This window comes from Stenella coeruleoalba (genome assembly GCF_951394435.1).
Source record: "Stenella coeruleoalba genome assembly, chromosome: 17".
NCBI lineage: Eukaryota > Metazoa > Chordata > Mammalia > Artiodactyla > Delphinidae > Stenella > Stenella coeruleoalba.
This window is the reverse complement of record NC_137163.1, coordinates 6,444,630-6,464,294: the sequence shown is the minus strand read 5'-3', so window position 1 is coordinate 6,464,294 and position 19,665 is coordinate 6,444,630. Positions and strand designations below refer to the sequence as shown.

Sequence of the window (19,665 nt, the reverse complement as noted above, 5' to 3'; positions counted from 1 at the left end):
CCGCAGTGTATTCCCGTCCCCACCAGACTCCGCCCCTCGACAGCAAAAACTCGTCCCATCATCGTTTATTTTTTAGGGGCCAGAAGATTCTCACAGGTATAATGGATGCCAGCTTGAGGACACCTTCTTTGAGGAAGAAGCTTATGACTGGTGCTTGGAGCAGAAGAACAAAGAAAGGAAGTCAGACTCCAATTCAGTGGACATTGACAGAGCACCTACTGGGAGAGGCTCTATGTTTGGTCTCCCATCCTTATCACCTCCTGTCCATCCTTCTTGGTAGAGGACTTTTGACCCCAGCTCCATCCTTATGCGTGTTGTTGGGATAATACAGAGTCAACTTAATAATTCATATTGAAGTGATTAATTCAGGACTATGATGTGTCAGGGAGCTAGGGACTAGGATGCAGGGGTGCACAGGGCAGGTGGTCTCAGTTCTCATGGATTTTCAGTCTAGTGGGGAGACAAGTAAACATGGACTTAGGGTGCAGTGTAGGTTCTGTGTGCTGCTAACAGTCAGAGAAGTCTTCCTGGACGGAGTGTCATTTCAGCTGGGTCCTTAGCAATGAGTGGAAGTTAATTAAGAGAAGAGGTGGCGGGACTTCCCTGGTGGCACAGTGGTTAAGAATCTGCCTGCCAATGCAGGGGACATGGGTTTGTTCCCTGGTCCGGGAGGATCCCACATGCCACAGAGCAACTAAGCCTGTGTGCCACAACTACTGAGCCTGCGCTCTAGAGCCCATGAGCCACAGCTACTGAAGGCTGCGTGCCTAGAGCCTGTGCTCTGCAACAAAGAGAAGCCACTGCAATGAGAAGCCCACGCACCATAATGAAGAGTAGGCCCTGCTCACCGCAACTAGAGAAAGCCTGTGTGCAGCAATGAAGACCCAACACAGCCAAAAATAAATTAAAAAAAAAAAAAAAAAAAAGAAGAGGTGGAGAGTAAGAGGACAAGCATTCTAGGCAGAAGGAACAGAAGATGCAAAGGGCTGAAGATAAGAGAGAGAAAAGATATACAGCCCCCATTATTTGCTTAAAATCCTTCAGTAGCTCCCCATGGCCTCACAGTTTGATTCAAATCCCTGAGCTCACTCCCAAGAGGAAGAAAGGAGGGAACTGAACTATGAATACCCAGTCATTTCCGTGTAATTTACCAACCAGGAAGTTCTCCACCTCTGTCCTCTCACCCTTTGGCAGATTTCCTCCAGAACCCTCCAGCCAGTGCCATCCTGCTGTCATCTTTTCTATTCGCTTATCTTCTGCAGAGAGTGGCATGAAGAGGGCACACACTCATCTCACCCAAACAACCATTTCAGGGATAGTGGGGTCCAGATGCAAACTGAGTCAGAACCAGAAGGGATACGACACTTCTCCTAATGAAGACAACACAAGTATGTCATGTACAGCCCAGGGAATATAGGCAATATTTCATAATGACTTTAAATTGAGGGCTTCCCTGGTGGCGCAGTGGTTAAGAAACTGCCTGCCAATGCAGGGGACATGGGTTCAAGCTCTGGGCCAGGAAGATCCCACATGCCGCAGAGCAGCTAAGCTCGTGCACCATAGCTACTGAGCCCGTATGCCACGACTACTGAAGCCCGAGTGCCAAGAGCCCATGCTCCGCAAAGAGAGAAGCCACTGCAATGACAAGCCTGCACACTGCAACGAAGAGCAGCCCCGGCTCTCTGCAACTAGGGAAAAGCTGGCGCGCAGCAACGAAGACCCAACGCAGCCAAAACTAAATAAATAAATAGGGTATAATCCATAAAAAATATCAAATCACTAAGTTGTACACTTGAAACTAATACTGTAAATCAGTGATACTTCAATTAAATAAACAACAAAATAAATAAATATTTAAATAAAACTATAAGAGATTTTGTTGTTGCTTCTGTAAAGATGGCATCTTGATAGTACTTTTGGTAGCAAGGACAACCTCATGAGGACAACCGCTGACGTCTTTTCCTGGAGCAGTCGGGCTCCTCATTCCCAGCCCATTCCAGAATAGGGTGTTGGGCCTACCTTAGCACGGGCACCACCGTCACGATTGCTTTTATTATTTTTTTTTAATATAAATTTATTTATTTAATTAATTATTTTTGGGCTGCGTTGGGTCTTTGTTGCTGCGCACGGGCTTTCTCTAGTTGCAGCGAGTGGGGGTTACTCTTCGTTGTGGTGTGCGGGCTTCTCATTGTGGTGGCTTCTCTCGTTGTGGAGCATGGGCTCTAGGCATGTGGGCTCAGTAGTTGTGGTACGTAGGCTCAGTAGTTGTGGCTCGCGGGCTCTAGGGAGCAGGCTCAGTAGTTGTGGCGCACGGGCTTAGTTGCTCCGCGGCATGTGGGATCTTCCTGGACCAGGGCTCGAACCCATGTCCCCTGCATCGGCAGGCGGATTCTTAACCACTGCGCCACCAGGGAAGCCCTATTATTATTATTATTTTGCTATTATCATTTGGTGGCAGTTCGCTACCAAAAGTACTATCAAGATATCTTTAGAGAAGCAACAACAAAATCTCTTCTAGTTTTATTTAAATATTTATTTGGTTGTTTATTTAATTGAACTATCACTGATTTACAATATTAGTTTCAAGTGTACAACTTAGTGATTTGATATTTTTTATACATTATACTCAATTTAAAGTTATTACACAATATTGGCTATATTTCCTGGGCTGTACATGACATCCTTGTGTCTTTTGTGTTTCATGTTTATTTGTTTGAACATCTTAATCCCCTTCCCCTATCCTGCTCCTCTTGCCACTCCTCTCCCCATTGGTAACCACTAATTTGTCCTCTGTATCTGTGAGTCTCTTTTTGTTTTGTTATAGTTTTAAAATGACAGCTTTCTCAGTCTGTCTCTATCTCTCTATTCCTTCCTCCCCTCCACCCACTTCATTTCTTTTTTTTTTTTTTTAATATGGAAAATTCCCAAATCTATATGAGAGCAGAGAGAAAAGTGTAATGAACTCCCATGGACCCATCAATCAACTGCAACAATTATCACAATTTTGTCAATCTCATTTATCTGTACTCCATCCCTCTTTGTGTCTTTCACCCCATGCTGGGATATATTAAAGTAAATCCCAGACAGCAAATTATTTCATCTATAAATGACTCAGTATGTGTAACAGATAAAGTCTTTAAAAAATATAACGACGATACCATCATCACTCCTAAAACTTAAAAATAATTCCTTAATAGCATCAAATATGCAGAGCGGTTTCAAATTTCCCTGATGGACTAAAAAATCTTTTCACAATTGCTTTTGTTTGGACAAGTCTATATATTGTATTTGTTTGGTGTGTTTCTGAGTTTCATTTAATCTCGGATAATTTCTCTCTGTCTCTCACTCTTTTGCTCTCTCTTACTCTTGTCAATTTCTTATTAAAGAAATCAAGTCATTTATCGTTTAGATTTTTCCATGTTCTGGATTTGATGGACGGTACCCTAACATATTCCTGTATCTTCCATATTTCCTATAAAGCGGTAATTAGATATAGAGGTTTGATCAGATTCACATTTAACATTACGGCAAGATAAAATGACTTTTTTTTCACTTCGACCCATCAAGGTTTTGCACAGCGCACGGCATTACGCTGGTTAGGGAACTCGGGAGAGAGGCTAGTTGGGTGATGCTTCTGTGTTTATTATGAGGCTGGGTTTTGCGTGAAGAGGAGCTAAGGGCTATCCCAGGCTAGTGACGCGGGGAAGGGCCAGTGCTTACAGACTCCCCCCCCCCCACCTCAACCCCCATGCAAAGGGAGCAGAATGAACGTGCATTTTCTTTCATCTCTGTCTTCTCATTGGATATGTCTGCTCATGGTCTCCTGTAGACTGATTGTACTAGGGAAACAGAGGCAGCTGAGAACCTAGCATAGGATCCCCTGCAATAATCCGGCCTTTGAAGGATGATATTTACCCTAGAAGATCTTTCTGATGACACGAAAAATGTTACACCGACTCAGGAGCATGTGTTCACCATCATCTGAATGTTTTTCTTGGACTTCCAGTGCAGAGCCTGACCTGAGCTTGTGCACGTGTAGTTTCTTCAGGACAGTGATCCCAAGGAAGCAGACGGGGGATTGAGAAGACTTGAAACAGGGAAAGAGGAAACCAGAGCAAGTGGGCAGCCGAGCTGTTTGATGCTGTGGACACCTGGAGCTCGGCTTTGCTGAGGATTCTCAGGAGAACTGTGCTGAATGCATTCTGGAATTTTCTACCTGAGAGATGAGAATGAGTGTCTTCATCACTGGCTATCACCTCCCATTCATGAAGAGTAGACACAGGGGACGTCCATGTGCACCTTCCAGCTTTGCACATGCACCAGAGTGGCTGAGTTAGTCCTCAGCTGTGTCCCACAAGAAGTTGAAAAAACAATGCTGGTACAGAAAACTAGAGCTATATGGTCCAACAAAGGCAAGGCCCTGTCCAGATGTACCTGTGTGCTGCTGTTTGCTGCATCTTGAATTAAAAGGTGGGCCGTCGACAGGCATGTGAAAAGATGCTCAACATCACTAATTATTAGAGAAATGCAAATTGAAACTACAACGAGGTATCACCTCACACCAGTCAAAATGGCCATCACCAAAAAGTCTACAAATAATAAATGCTGGAGAGGGTGCAGAGTTAAGGGAGCCCTCCTGCACTGTTGGTGGGAATGTAAATTGATACAGCCACTCTGAGAACAGTATGGAGGTTCCTTAAAAAACTAAAAATAAAGTTACCACATGGTCCAGCAATCCCACTCCTGGGCATATATCCAGAGAAAACCATAATTCAAAAAGATACATGCACCACAGTGTTCATTGCGGCACTATTTACAATAGCCAAGACATAGAAGTAACCTAACAAGCTACTGTGCAATGCCTTGTGACTGTCCTTGGACAAAACTTTGGAACTAGCTACACAATATCTGAACGAATCTGTCCCCAGTACTTAGTAATGGTCACCTGGTAAACAGTGAGTAATAGCTAAAATTTCACTGGATGGATTAAAGAATTATTTCAACCTAATCATAATGTTGACAATTAAAGCCAGTGTCTAAGCTTTGAGTATCTGTCAGCCACTGTGATTTACATTAATTCTAACTAGCACTGTGTGAGGAACTTACAATCATTATTCCCACTGGGCAGATGAGAAAACCCAGGCTCAGAGAGGTTGACTGATTGTCCTGAGGCTGAAGCCAGCATGTGAACACAAAGCCTGGGCCCTGAACATCTGTGGTATCCAGACTCTCAGCGGGAGGGGCTGTAGGTTATACTTCTGTGTCCCTAGCCAACTTGTAAGGGAGTTTTTTGAGTATGTTTTGGGCCCTCCATAAGTTCTCTTATTTCACTGATGAACTGCATTTAAGTCAATGACATAGTTCACTGAAGTAGAAAGAGTTCCCACTTTGCTCTAAAGCACAGATTTCCAAGTCATCAGGAGGGAAGATTCTCTTAGTTGGGTGCTTGGAGGAGCATCACAGAGCCTGAAAAACTCTAGATTGAAGTTACATGCAGCATGTTGCTACCTGTAACATTGGTGCATTTTCTGGAAGCACAAACCCACAGACTTCACCAGATTCTCAGTATGTGAACTCAGAAAAGCTAAGAACAAGTGCTTTGGACGATTAAAACGAGCTCTATCAAGAATTATCCTGATGGATATAATTTACTCCCCAGAATTGCCAGAGAGAAGAAGTAATTTTGAACATGTGGAAAAAAGGGGCAGGATTGCTAAAGAGGGGTTGACCTGATTACAAACTGTCAGGCACTGTGGGCTCTCTCTTCTAGCTTCTACCAGATCCTGCTGAATCCCTTGTGTCATATCACTCTTCTCCCATGAGACGGGGGCCATGTCCTACTCATCATCGATTCTGTGAAGCGTGGCTTGGTGTCTGGCACACAGCAGGACTATGAAGATGTTGGTGGAACTATTAGGTCTGGGAAGCAGTGGGCCTTTCTCTAGAGTTCGATTTCCCACCAAAATGAGGTCGGTCTCTTGTGCATTCTGAGTCTCGGATGATGGGGAGATGAAGTTGTCGTCTTTTAGTATACCACTAGGCGGCGCGATTGGTCTGCAGTTGGGTCCCTCCATTGTCTCCTGCTCTGTAACAATGCATTATTCAAAAGGATGGTTGCTACCAACAGTTAGACTTACAATGTATAATGTCACATAAAAATGATCAATAACGAATGGGATGGGGCCGATGATTAGCTGCATCCCGACTCCCTTGTACCTGCTTTTGCGTGGATGATACCTGCAGGATCGACACCACCTTGCCTATGCTCTGAAAGATTCATAGATTTGTTGTGAGAACCCACAGGTTGCTGCCAACTATTTCAAAGGGATTTGCCTTCCTCGCTCCATATGCTCGTCATGAGGAGGATGGAAAATGATCCCTCTCGCGCAAGGTGCACCTATTTCCAGTCTCAATTTTAGGTTAGCAACATCAGATTGTATAACTTACAAGAGTCTCCCCTGGAGGGACGTGCAGGAAGTTTTAAGCGTGCAGGCAGCAGCGGGAGGCAGAACTAAGGTGGTCCCCAGCTAGGCTGAGCAGTAGATGAAAAGTGCCTTTGAGGATGCTCTCTGAGCATCCCTCCTTCCCCACTGTGGTCCTGCCCTCGCCGAGACAGCCTGCCTTCCTTCGGTCCCCTTGCTCTAAGCTCTTGCCTCTAGGGGGCAGCATGGCATAACGACAAGCACTCTGGAGCCTGGGTCAGGGCACTGGGGTCTAGCTAGCGCTGCTTTTGCCTGGAACTTCTGCTGTGTGATTTTGGACAAGTCGCTACCTGTCCTATAGACAGTCTGCAAAATGGAGATGTTAATACCTGCTTTATCAGAGCGTGTGAAGGCTCTTCCTATACAGTGCTATGCTCTCTCAGTGGGAGGCATCTAGAGGATTAGAAAAACCCAGGTTCTAGGTCCTTTAAAAATTAATTAATTACTTTTAATACAGCAGGTTCTTATTAGTTACCTATTTTTTTAATTTTTAATTTGTTTTATACTGCATGTTCTTATTAGTCATCCATTTTATACACATCAGTGTATACATGTCAATCGCAATAACCCAATTCATCACACCACCATCCCCACCCCCTCACTGCTTTCCCCACTGAGGTCCATACGTTTGTTCTCCACATCTGTGCCTCAGTTTCTGCCCTGCAAACCGGTTCATCTGGACCATTTTTCTAGGTTCCACATATATGCGTTAATATGCAATATTTGTTTCTCTCTTTCTGACTTACTTCACTCTGTATGACAGTCTCTAGATCCATCCACGTCTCAACAAATAAGCCAATTTCGTTTCTTTTATGGCTGAGTAATATTCCATTGTATATATGTACCACATCTTCTTTATCCATTCGTCTGTCGATGGGCATTTAAGTTGCTTCCATGACCTGGCTATTGTAAATAGTGCTGCAATGAACATTGGGGTGCATGTGTCTTTTTTATTTTTTGCAGTACGTGGGCCTCTCACTGTTGTGGCCTCTTCCATTACGGAGCACAGGCTCCGGACGCGCAGGCTCAGCGGCCATGGCTCACGGGCCTAGCCGCTCCGCGGCATGTGGGATCTTCCTGGACTGGGGCACAAACCTGTGTCCCCTGTATCGGCAGGTGGACTCTCAACCACTGTGCCACAAGGGAAGCCTGCATGTGTCTTTTTGAATTATGGTTTTCTCTGTGTATATGCCCAGTAGTGGGATTGCTGGATCATATGGTAATTCTATTTTTAGTTTTTTAAGGAACCTCCATACTGTTCTCCATAGTGGTTGTATCAATTTACATTCCCACCAACAGTGCAAGAGGGTTCCCTTTACTCCACACCCTCTCCAGCATTTGTTGTTTATAGATTTTCTGATGATGCCTATTCTAACTGGTGTGAGGTGATAACTCACTATAGTTTTGATTTGCATTTCTCTAATAATTAGTGATGTTGAGCAGCTTTTCATGTGCTTCTTGGCCATCTGTATGTCTTCTTTGGAGAAATGTCTATTAAGGTCTTCTGCCCATTTTTGGATTGGGTTGTTTGTTTTTATAATATTGATATGCACGAGCTATTTATATGTTTTGGAGATTAATCCTTTGTCTGTTGATTCGTTTGCAAATATTTTCTCCCATTCTGAGGGTTGTCTTTTCGTCTTGTTTATGGTTTCCTTTGCTGTGCAAAAGCTTTGAACTTTCATTAGGTCCCATTTGTTTATTTTTATTTCCATTTCTCTAGGAGGTGGATCAAAAAAGATCTTGCTGTGATTTATGTTAAAGAGTGTTTTTCCTATGTTTTCCTCTAAGAGTTTTATAGTGTCCGGTCTTACATTTAGGTCTCTAATCCATTTTGAGTTTATTTTTGTGTATGGTGTTAGGGAGTGTTCTAATTTCATTCTTTTACGTGTAGCTGTCCAGTTTTCCCAGCACCACTTATTGAAGAGACTGTCTTTTCTCCATTGTATGTCCTTGCCTCCTTTGTCATGGATTAGTTGACCATAGGTGCATGGGTTTATCTCTGGGCTTTCTATTCTGTTCCATTGATCTATATTTCTGTTTTTGTGCCAGTACCGTACTGTCTTGATTACTGTAGCTTTGTAGTATAGTCTGAAGTCAGGGAGTCTGATTCCTCCAGCCCTGCTTTTTTCCCTCAAGACTGTTTTGGCTATTCGGGGTCTTTTGTGTCTCCATACAAATTTTAAGATTTTTTTTTCTAGTTCTGTAAAAAATGCCATTGGTAATTTGATAGGGATTGCATTGAATCTGTAGATTGCTTTGGGTAGTATAGTCATTTTCACAGTATTGATTCTTCCAATCCAAGAACATGGTATATCTCTCCATCTGTTGGTATCATCTTTAATTTATTTCATCAGTGTCTTATGGTTTTCTGCATACAGGTCTTTTATCTCCCTAGGTAAGTTTACTCCTAGGTATTTTATTCTTTTTGTTGCAGTGGTAAATGGGAGTGTTTCCTCAATTTCTCTTTCAGATTTTTCATCATTAGTATATAGGAATGAAAGAGATTTCTGTGTGTTAATTTTGTATCCTGCAACTTTACCGAATTCATTGATTAGCTCTAGTAGTTTTCTGGTGGCATCTTTAGGATTTTCTAGGTATAGTATCATGTCATCTGCAAACAGTGACAGTTTTACTTCTTCTTTTCCAAGTTGTATTCCTTTTATTTCTTTTTCTTCCATGATTGCCATGGCTAGGACTTCCAAAACTATGTTGAATAATAGTGGTGAGAGTGCACATCCTTGTCTTGTTCCTGATCTTAGAGGAAATGCTTTCAGTTTTTCACCATTGAGAATGATGTTTGCTGTGGGTTGGCCATATATGGCCTTTATTATGTTGAGGTAGGTTACCTCTCTGCCCACTTTCTGGAGAGTTTTTATCATAAATCGGTGTTGAATTTTGTCAAAAGCTCTTTCTGCATCTATTGAGATGATCATATGGTTTTTATTCTTCAATTTGTTAATATGGTGTATCACATAGATTGATTTGCATATATTGAAGAATCCTTGCATCCCTGGGATAAATCCCACTTGATCATGGTGTATGATCCTTTTAATGTGTTGTTGGATTCTGTTTGCTAATATTTTGTTGAGTATTTTTGCATCTATATTCATCAGTGATATTAGTCTGTAATTTTCTCTTTTTTTGTAGTATCGTTGTCTGTTTTGGGTATCAGGGTGATGGCGGCCTCCTAGAATGAGTTTGGGGGTGTTCCTTCCTCTGCAATTTTTTGGAAGAGTTTGAGAAGGATGGGTGTTAGCTCTTCTCTAAATGTTTGGTAGAATTCACCTGTGAAGCCATCTGGTTCTGGACTTTTGTTTGTTGGAAGATTTTTAATCACAGTTGCAATTTCATTACTTGTGATTGGTCTGTTCATATTTTCTATTTCTTCCTGGTTTAGTCTTGGGAGATTATACCTTTCTAAGAATTTGTCCATTTCTTCCAGGCTGCCAATATTATTGGCATAGAGTTGCTTGTAGTAGTCTCTTAGGATGCTTTGTATTTCTGCGGTGTCTGTTGTAACTTCTCCTTTTCATTTCTAATTTTATTGATTTGAGTCCTCTCTCTCTTTTTCTTAATGAGTCTGGATAATGGTTTATCAATTTTGTTTATCTTCTCAAAGAAACAGCTTTTAGTTTTATTGATCTTTGCTATTGTTTTCTTTGTTTCTATTTCATTTATTTCTGCTCTGATCTTTATGATTTCTTGCCTTCTGCTCACTTGCGTTTTGTTTGTTCTTCTTTCTCTAGTTCCTTTAGGTGTAAGGTTAGATTGTTTATGTGAGATTTTTCTTGTTTCTTGAGGTAGGCTTGTATAGCTATAAAATTCCTTCTTAGAACTGCTTTTGCTGCATCCCATCCCATAGGTTTTGGATCATCGTGTTTTCATTGTCATTTGTCTCTAGGTATTTTTTGATTTCCTCTTTGATTTCTTCAGTGATCTCTTGGTTATTTAGTAACGTATTGTTTAGCTTCCATGTGTTTGTGTTTTTTACGCTTTTTCCCCTGTAATTCGTTTCTAATCTCATAGCGTCGTGGTCAGAAGTGATGCTTGATATGATTTCAATTTTCCTAAATTTACTGAGGCTTGATTTGTGACCCAAGATGTGATCTATCCTGGAGAAGGTTCCGTGCACACTTGAGAAGAAAGTGTAATCTGCTGTTTTTGAATGGAATATCTTATAAATATCAATTTAATCTCTCTGGTCTATTGTGTCATTTAAAGCTTCTGTTTCCTTATTTATTTTCACTTTGGATGATCTGTCCATTGGTGTAAGTGAGGTGTTAAAGTCTCCCAGTATTATTGTGTTACTTTTGATTTCCTCTTTTATAGCTGTTAGCAGTTGCCTTATGTATTGAGGTGCTCTTGTGTTGGGTGCATATATATTTATAATCATTATATCTTCTTGGATTGATCCCTTGATCATTATGTAGTGTACTTCCTTATCTCTTGTAACATTCTTTATTTTAAAGTCTATTTTATCTGATATGAGTATTGCTACTCCAGCTTTCTTTTGATTTCCAATTGCATGGAATATCTTTTTCCATCTCCTCACTTTCAGTCTGTATGTGTCCCTAGGTCTGAAGTGGGCCTCTTATAGACAGCATATAGATGGGTCTTGTTTTTGTATCCATTCAGCAAGGCTGTGTGTTTTGGTTGGAGCATTTAATCCATTCACGTTTGAGTTAATTATCAATATGTATGTTCCTATGACAATTTTCTTAATTGTTTTGGGTTTGCTTTTGTAGGTCCTTTTCTTCTCTTGTGTTTCCCACTTAGAGAAGTTCCTTTAGCATTTGTTGTAGAGCTGGTTTGGTGGTGCTGAGTTCTCTTAGCTTTTGCTTGTCTGTAAAGCTTTTGATTTCTCCATCGAATCTGAATGAGATCCTTGCCGGGTAGAGTAATCTTTGTTGTAGGTTCTTCCCTTTCATCACTTTAAGTATATCATGCCACTCCCTTCTGGGTTGTAGAGTTTCTGCTGAGAAATCAGCTCTTAACCTTATGGGAGGTTCCCTTGTATGTTATATGTTGTTTTTCCCTTGCTGCTTTCAATAATTTTTCTTTGTCTTTGATTTTTGCCAATTTGATTACTATGTGTATTGGCATGTTTCTCCTTGGGTTTATCCTGTGTGGGACTCTCTGCGCTTCCTGGACTTGGGTGGCTTTTTCCTTTCCCATGTTAGGGAAGTTTTCGACTATAATCTCTTCAAATATTTTCTCTTGTCCTTTCTCTCTTCTCCTTCTGGGACCCCTATAATGTGAATGCTGTTGCGTTTAATATTGTCCCAGAGGTCTCTAAGGCTGTCTTCATTTCTTTTCATTCTTTTTTTTTTTTTTTTTTTTTTTTTTTTTTTTTGCGGTACGCGGGCCCTCTCACTGTTGTGGCCTCTCCTGTTGTGGAGCACAGGCTCCGGACACGCAGGCTCAGTGGCCATGGCTCACAGGTCTAGCTGCTCCGTGGCATGTGGGATCTTCCCAGACCGGGGCACAAACCAGTGTCCCCTGCATCGGCAGGTGGACTCTCAACCACTGCACCACCAGGGAAGCCCTTCTTTTTTCTTTATTCTGTTCTGTGGCAGTGAATTCCACCATTCTGTCTTCCAGGTCACTTATCTGTTCTTCTGCCTCAGTTATTCTGCTATTGATTCCTTCTAGTGTAGTTTTCATTTCAGTTATTGTATTGTTCATCTCTGTTTGTTTGTTCTTTAATTCTTCTAGGTCTTCGTTAAACATTTCTTGCATCTTCTTGATCTTTGACTCCATTCTTTTTCTGAGGTCCTGGATCATCTTCACTATCATTATTCTGAATTCTTTTTCTGGAAGGTTGCCTTTCTCCACTTCATTTAGTTTTTTTTCTGGGGTTTTATCTTGTTCGCTCATCTGGTACATAGCCCTCTGCCTTTTCATTTTGTCTGTCTTTCTGTGAATGTGGTTTTTGTTCCACAGGCTGCAGGATTGTAGTTCTTCTTGCTTCTGCTGTCTGCCCTCTGGTGGATGAGGCTATCTAAGAGGCTTGTGCAAGTTTACTGATGGGAGAGATTGGTGGTGGGTAGAGCTGGGTGTTGCTCTGGTGGGCAGAGCTCAGTAAAGCTTTAATCCACTTGTCTGCTGATGGGTGGAGCTGGGTTCCCTCCCTGTTGGTTGTTTGGCCTGAGGCAACCCAACACTGGAGCCTAGCTGGGCTCTTTGGTGGGGCTAATGGCAGACTTTGGGAGGGCTCACACCAAGGAGTACTTCCCAGAACTTCTGCTGCCAGTGTCCTTGTCCTCATGGTGAGACAAAGCCACCCCCCGCCTCCGCAGCAGACCCTCCAACACTAGCAGGTAGGTCTGGTTCAGTCTCCTATGGGATCACTGCTCCTTCCCCGGGTCCCGATGCACACACTACTTTGTGTGTGCCCTCCAAGGGTGGAGTCTCTGTTTCCCCCAGTCCTGTCGAAGTCCTGCGATCAAATCCCGCTAGCCTTCAAAGTCTGATTCTCTAGGAATTCCTCCTCCCGTTGCCGGACCCCCAGGTTGGGAAGCCTGACGTGGGGCTCAGAACCTTCACTCCAGTGGGTGGACTTCTGTGGTATAATTGTTCTCCAGTTTGTGAGTCACCCACCCAGCAGTTATGGGATTTGATTTTACTGTGATTGCGCCCTTTGTACCGTCTCATTGCGGCTTCTCCTTTGTCTTCGGATGTGGGGTGAGTTCCAGTGTCTTCCTGTCGATGATTGCTCAGCAGTTAGTTGTGATTCTGGTGTTCTTGTAAGAGGGAGAGTCTAGTTATCTATTTTATACATATTGGTGTATATATGTCAATCCCAATCTCCCAATTCATCCCACCCAGGTTCTAGGTCTTAATTTGCTGTGCTGTCTTGGGCAAATCTCTCTGAGCCCGAAATTGCTGATCTGAAAAAGACAAGGTTGGAACAGGTAATGCTTAAAGCCTTTTCCATTCCAACCGTTTATATAATCTACCTGTCCTGTGTTTTACACCTTCACAGCCTTGACCTAGAAAGCAATCAGGGAAACTAAAGAATTATGGAAGCAAATACATGAATGGGCCGTTAGGATGACCTGGTTTATTCCTCTTGCATAATTCATTTTTTACTGGGGGCTGAAAATGTCCATGATACTTTCTTTTCGTGGTTTGCTGGTCTTACTACTACAGCTCAGAGACTACCACCCCTCCCCCACATACCTTTTCTAATATCCCCAGGCAATGTCAAGGCTTTTTGATTCTGTGAATTCTCATTGCCACCTCATGACACATGTGTATCTTTGAATTGAGTCTTACTTTTTTTTATTGCTTTTATAGCATATTATAGATAAAACTTATTTTCATTTTGTGATTATGTGTACATGCTTGTTTCACTCTGTATGTGTAATGGGGTTGCCAATAATTTCTGTGCTCTCAACGGGTAACACAGTGCCTGGCATGTGTAATTACTTGAGAACAGATATTTAGATGAATGAATGAGTGGAGAGAGTTGATGGGAGACAGAATTGATAAATGAATAAGTGAATGAAGTGTCTCTAATAATGGGTTTCAGGGTCCCTGGCAGTGCTGTGGATGAGGACGGATTTTAGAAATCATCTGATGCATTCATTCTCTACCAGCACAGATGAAAATAATCCTTTTTATGCTGCACGAACAATGGATGTCAAGTTCATACATTTGCAATCCCGGGCTCAGTCTTTTTTTTGTATTGTATGTGTTCAAGTATAGAGTTCATGTTCTCTTTTATTTTCCTTGAAGGTTAAACTTTTGCTTCTTTTCATCTATACAGATGTTTTAAAATCCCTTCTTGAAGCTTTAAAGATTTTTTTCTCACAGCAGCTAGATATAGATATATAAAATCCACCCACCTTACAAGTGAAAATGATTGATATACATCAAAAAAGTTATCTGCATCAGATAATAAAACCCAGCTCAAGTCTCTCTTTAACAGCTCACTCCAGGAATTTCACTGAAAAGGCAGGTTCCTTGGAAACTCAATGGTGGGGAATTTAGGAATGAGGAGAATTGGTGGTGGGAAGTGTCAACTGAAAAAAAGAAGCACAACGTGAGAACTGTGAGTTAAGTTATATCTGGGGCAAAATGAGGACTATAGCCTGGGAGACAGCATTTCAGATAACTCCGAGAAACTGCTCCAAAGAGGTGGGGGGGAAGGCCAGTGTTCTATAGGATTTTAGTGGAGGGGGGCATGTACATCAGGCACATACGTTGGCAGAGGCTGGCTGCGAGTCACGAGGAGCAGATGCCTCCATTAATGATTTTAGTGCTTTTTCTAGATATGAAGAGATGCAAGAATTGGGCTCATGAAATCTTCTCCTGAAAATATCTAACTATCTGAATACCTGTTCTGCCAGTTTCTCCCAGAGCCCATAGTGCCTCATTCCTGATGTCCACCCTGAACTCCTTTCAGGGGATGTTGAAGGTCAGTGGCTGCAGCGGCTCATAATTGAATCCTTGTAGAGGGAGATGGCAAGTGCCCATTTGTAGTTGGCAGAAGGGAAAATCATATTTATGTAGGATTTATTTATAAATGTATATTTATTTATTTATGTATTCTAGGCACTTTATAGAGGATACATCATTTAATCCTCCCTCCTGCAAAGCAATTAGCATCAGCCCTAGTTTTGCAGGGAAGGGATTTGAGCCTCTGATATCTTAAGCAAATTGTCTGAAGTTGCACATGCCAGCTGGTGGTACTGGCCTCCAATCAGATTTCTGAACATACAGACCCCTTCCTCACACTGTATGATTCCACCATTGTGGGACTCTGTGAAAAGAGACGTCGGCAGGATTTTAATGCAAAAATTGAGTTCATCTTGTACGTTTCTTTTGATCCCTCCTTGCCCAAGGCTGAGTCCTGGTGTGTCTTTATCATCCATAGAGGTTAAGAGTGAGGGCTGAGAAGTCAGGCAGACATAGGTTCAAATCCCAGCTCTTCCACTTACTAGGTATACAGTTTTGGACAAATTGCTTAACTAATTCTTGGTTTCCTTACCTGTAAAATGGGGGTTCTAATGTTGTCTACTTCATGGGATCATTTTGGAGATTATGTGATACAATGCCTTAAAGTACTGAGAGATGTGCCTGGACGTAGTAGGTGCTCAATGTTGACAGGACGAGGTAGTGAGAAATTAATGGTGTTTTGACTTTTCCTGCTTTGCTTTGTGGTGGGTCCTCTCAGCCCCAACTCTAGCCCAAGAGAGAGCCCTCCCCTCCCTCAACATATTTCAGTATTCTAGAAACGGCCTTAATAAGTATTTCAATCCATGATAGCTATCGATATGAATGACACCTCCTGGACTAACACAGTGGACCACTTATACAACAGTTCTCTGGGCGGGGGAGGAGAAGTATTGTCCCTTTCCTAAGGGAGAGTGGAAGTCTTCATGTCTTGGAGGGATGGACCTCCCTTGCTCCAGGGTGGAACTGACCAGTGAATGAAGGCTCAGTCCCTTCCTGGTAGGGCTGGGGGTGGAGGCTGATTCTCCAGAGGGGAAAGGATCAGGGACACAATCCCAAATAAAGAGAATAGAAATTCCCGGGCCACCAAGAAGAACGTGAGGGGTTTGTCGAGGCAGGAGGACCTTGAGCTGGGGAACAGTGGGAGGGTGCTGGGTAGACTAGATTTGGGACTCCTTTTAATGGGGGACTTTGGCTGGTGGGCTCCCCATCGGCCTGGCCAAATTTTTCCTAAGTTAACTTTCTCTCCTTCCCAAGTGTCGGAGTGGCATGGTGGCTCTCCCTTCTGTCTCTGACTCGCTCACTTTGTCCTTTACAGGTGTTTCCCCCAATAAATATTGTGCACATCTTACAGTATTTGTTTCTCAGAAGACCCAAACTAACACATGCAACATGGTGGCTCTGTGGATAATTTCCAACCCTGAGTTAAGTAATGTACTGTAGAAAATAAAAAAAAATTTTGTGTATTTCATTTACTTACCTTTAGCTATTACTGATAGCTAATAGTAAGCTATTACTTACTTTTTTTCCCAAGGGACCTAACATCACACATGCCGTCAGTCTGTTTTATTTTCCTGAAGACCTCCCTCCAGGAGCACCCTGGCCCTTTCCCCCCCATCTGGAGTGGGGGTCCTTTGGGCTGGGACGCTGTTCTCTCTAGACCTTCCCTTTGCCTGTGCTAGATTTGCCGTCTTCCTCTTGACTTTCTTGTGTCACTGAAGCACAACTTCCAGTAGCTTCCCAAGAAAGGATACATAGAAGATCATTTTTGACTCTGCAAATATCTGTAAATGTCTTTATTTAGCTTCTTCAGTTAGAAATGGTCTGATGGTGTTCTGAGTCCAGTTTTTTGTATGGGACTTCTTTTTTTTTTTTCTGTCTGGAAGTTGATAGAATCTTATAATAGTGTCTTAGGACCTTATTTCCTTTCCTGTGCTGAGCATTTATGGCCCTTTTCCACTTGAAGATTCAAAAGTTATGAGACCATGAACAATGCAAAGTTTCTTTCCTAACCCTGTCTGCTGGCCGCACACGTTCTTTTCTCAGAGCATCACTGTTAGCAGTTACTTATGTACCTTTTGGAGACTGGCCATTGCCATGTGGACATTCACATTATTAACATTTCCTCATTCCATTAACAGGTCTTTGAAAACATCCGTTTGATAACATTGCAGTATTCTAATAAATGGATCTGCCATAAAATAGATGTAGCCAATTCACTCTCATGAAGTTTTAGGCTGTGTCTACTTTTTATACTGTCAATAGTGATGTAATAAGCATGTCTACATATCTTTGTATACCTATCAAATTATTCCCTTATTTTCCAAAGTGTGTTGAGGATCTCAGTTTTGGGTTAGAGTGGACATGGTTTTGTCTGGTTTCATATTCTTTTTTCCCCGTGGACGGTTGAGGATGGGACTCCATTTTTACTGGTAATGAAGTGTGAATGCCAGGGAACATTTGGTTGTCCTGTGCCCACACGCGGTGTTCAGAAATTCCCTTCCTGCAAATCACTTTTTGCTAAAGGGAGGCTTTCTCTCTCATGCCAGATGACATCATCTCCAGGCCCAGCTGTCCACAGAAACTCAAAGCTGTGAGCTTTGGAAGTCACAATTTCGAAATCCCTCATTGAGCTTCCAATAACCAAAGAAAATTACGTACCTATTTCTTCTTCTCCACAAGTTCTGAATGCTTAGAGTATTCGGATGCTTTCAGAATTGTGCTCTCAGCGAGGTCTGATGCACACAGGATAAGCATCATTTATATTGGTTGGACAGTTTCCCTCTTTAAAGCATTTTTATATCTGGAAACACATCTGATCCCACCCACATCTCTGCAAGTTTTCAGAGCCAGGCTTGTAGTTCCTCCTGGTAATTAAATGGTCTCACAGGGGGTCATGGTCACAGAGTGACTTCAGGGCAGATCTGGGTCTTAATCCCTGGCTTTCAAGCCAACCTAGAGCTGATTCCACTGGGCAACATAACTGGGGTGTTTTCAGAAAACAGAAAGAACCATCAGAGAATCAGAGCTACTGGTGAAAAGATTTAGGGGCTCTGTCTCGAGTACTTCTTCTGAAAAATGGGAAAAATGCTACCTACCTCACCGTGTTGTTAGGGGCATTAGAACACATACATGAAAATATCAATCGTGGTGCCTGTTGTACAGCAAGTTTCCAAGCACATGAATAGGATTGTTATATGAGTGATTTGAAATGCAAGTGAAAAACTAGAGTCAAAGTCTTTAGAATCATGAACTGCCACAGGTAGAATGGACATCCCATATGGCAATCTGGACCCAGGAGAGGAAAAGGGACCCCCTTAGGGGTAGAGCCAGGATTAGAACCAAGAGTCCATCTTCCTGTCTATTGTTATTTTTGCCACTCCACTGGGATGGCCCAACCTAGGACCCCCATGACCTGATTGTGGCCAAATTCAATAGACGCGGCTGTGCATGTCCGTCTTCTTGAGATGCCTTCTTCCTTTGGTGTCTGTGACTCTGTACTCTTTTGGTTTCCATCCTGCCCCTCTGGTTGCTCAGTCCAATCTTTATTGGATTCCTCTTCCTCTGTCCTCTTGCAATGTTGCTGTCTTGGGGGTTACCAGGGTCCGCCGTGAGCCTCTGCTATCCTTATCCCAGGCACTCTCCCTGGATGATCCCATCCACACCCATGGCTCTGTGGCTTTTGTAAACTCTGGCCTCTCAGCCTCGAATGCTTTTTCCCCAGCCCTTCAAGTCCCAACTTAACGGTCACGTCCCTGAGAGGCTTTCCCTGACCCCCTTATTGAAAAGAAGCTCCATCTCGTCACCTGCTTTACTTCCTCTGGAGCGCTTGACGCCATCTGGTCATTGTGGCACAGTTGGCCACACCCTTTTTTGTTTCTTCCCCCATTAGAGTGTACACTTGGGAGAACAGAGGCCTTGTCTGACCTGTTTACCAGGGCCGAGCAGAGTCCACGATCCAGCCCGGTATGAGCTGTCCCAACCCCACATCTGATTATCCTCCTGGTCCTGTCTCAGGAGGTGGCACCGTCTGCCAAGTTGCTTAGGTCAGAAACTTGGGAGCACTTTTCAGCTCTTAATCCCAGTCATTCACCAAAGCTTGATCATCACAGCAGTGCTCCCCACTGCGGGGAGGGCGGTACTGCCAACGAGACAAAGGTGGTCGGAAGCGTGGAAGGTCTTTTATTGGTTGTCAAAAGACTGAGGAGTGAAACCAGCCATTGATGGGCAGAGGTGAGGGATGCTAAATGCTACCCAATGTGTGGGGCAGTCGTACCCCCAATGTCAGTAGTACTCCCATGGGGAGAGTCTGTGAGGGTCTAGCTCATTTATAGCTCTTGAATGGGGTCTCAAGTCTTTCCAGACTGTTGGCATGACAATAGTCTCTTTTGGAATATAAGACCTTTGAGTTCTGTAGTCTGGAGTAGGGGGTCCTCTGGGCCTGGAGATGAATTCAGAGATAGCAGACAAAGACCCAGGGTTGGTCTTAGGGAGAACTCAAAATATGCATGTGGAGGAGAATGATGGGCTGGTGAGGAAGGATTTGGATGAAGACAGGGGAAAACGGTGTTTTTGGGTGCAGTGTTGTGAGGACCCAGTGGGAGGACGCAAAATGTTTGAATAATGGATGGATTATCTCCTGTTAGAATAGTTCTGACTGTTCAGTTACTATGGTTGGGTAACAAGTCATCTCAAAACTTTAAATGACAATAATTCTTTC

General features: G+C 42.8%; 1 protein-coding gene across 8 annotated transcripts in view; it reads left to right on the top strand.

Moving 5' to 3' along the window:
* Positions 1-19,665, top strand: part of KHDRBS3 (KH RNA binding domain containing, signal transduction associated 3) — a 623,624-nt gene that overhangs the window by 57,351 nt on the left and 546,608 nt on the right. Inside the window, exon 1 of one of the 8 annotated variants that reach the window (XM_079901868.1) lies at positions 14,819-14,907. The exons of the other annotated variants lie outside the window; for them this stretch is intronic. The gene's annotated coding sequence lies outside the window, so the exon portion shown is untranslated. Of the gene's footprint in view, positions 1-14,818; positions 14,908-19,665 lie in introns of those variants that run through there. 8 annotated transcript variants of the gene reach the window in all.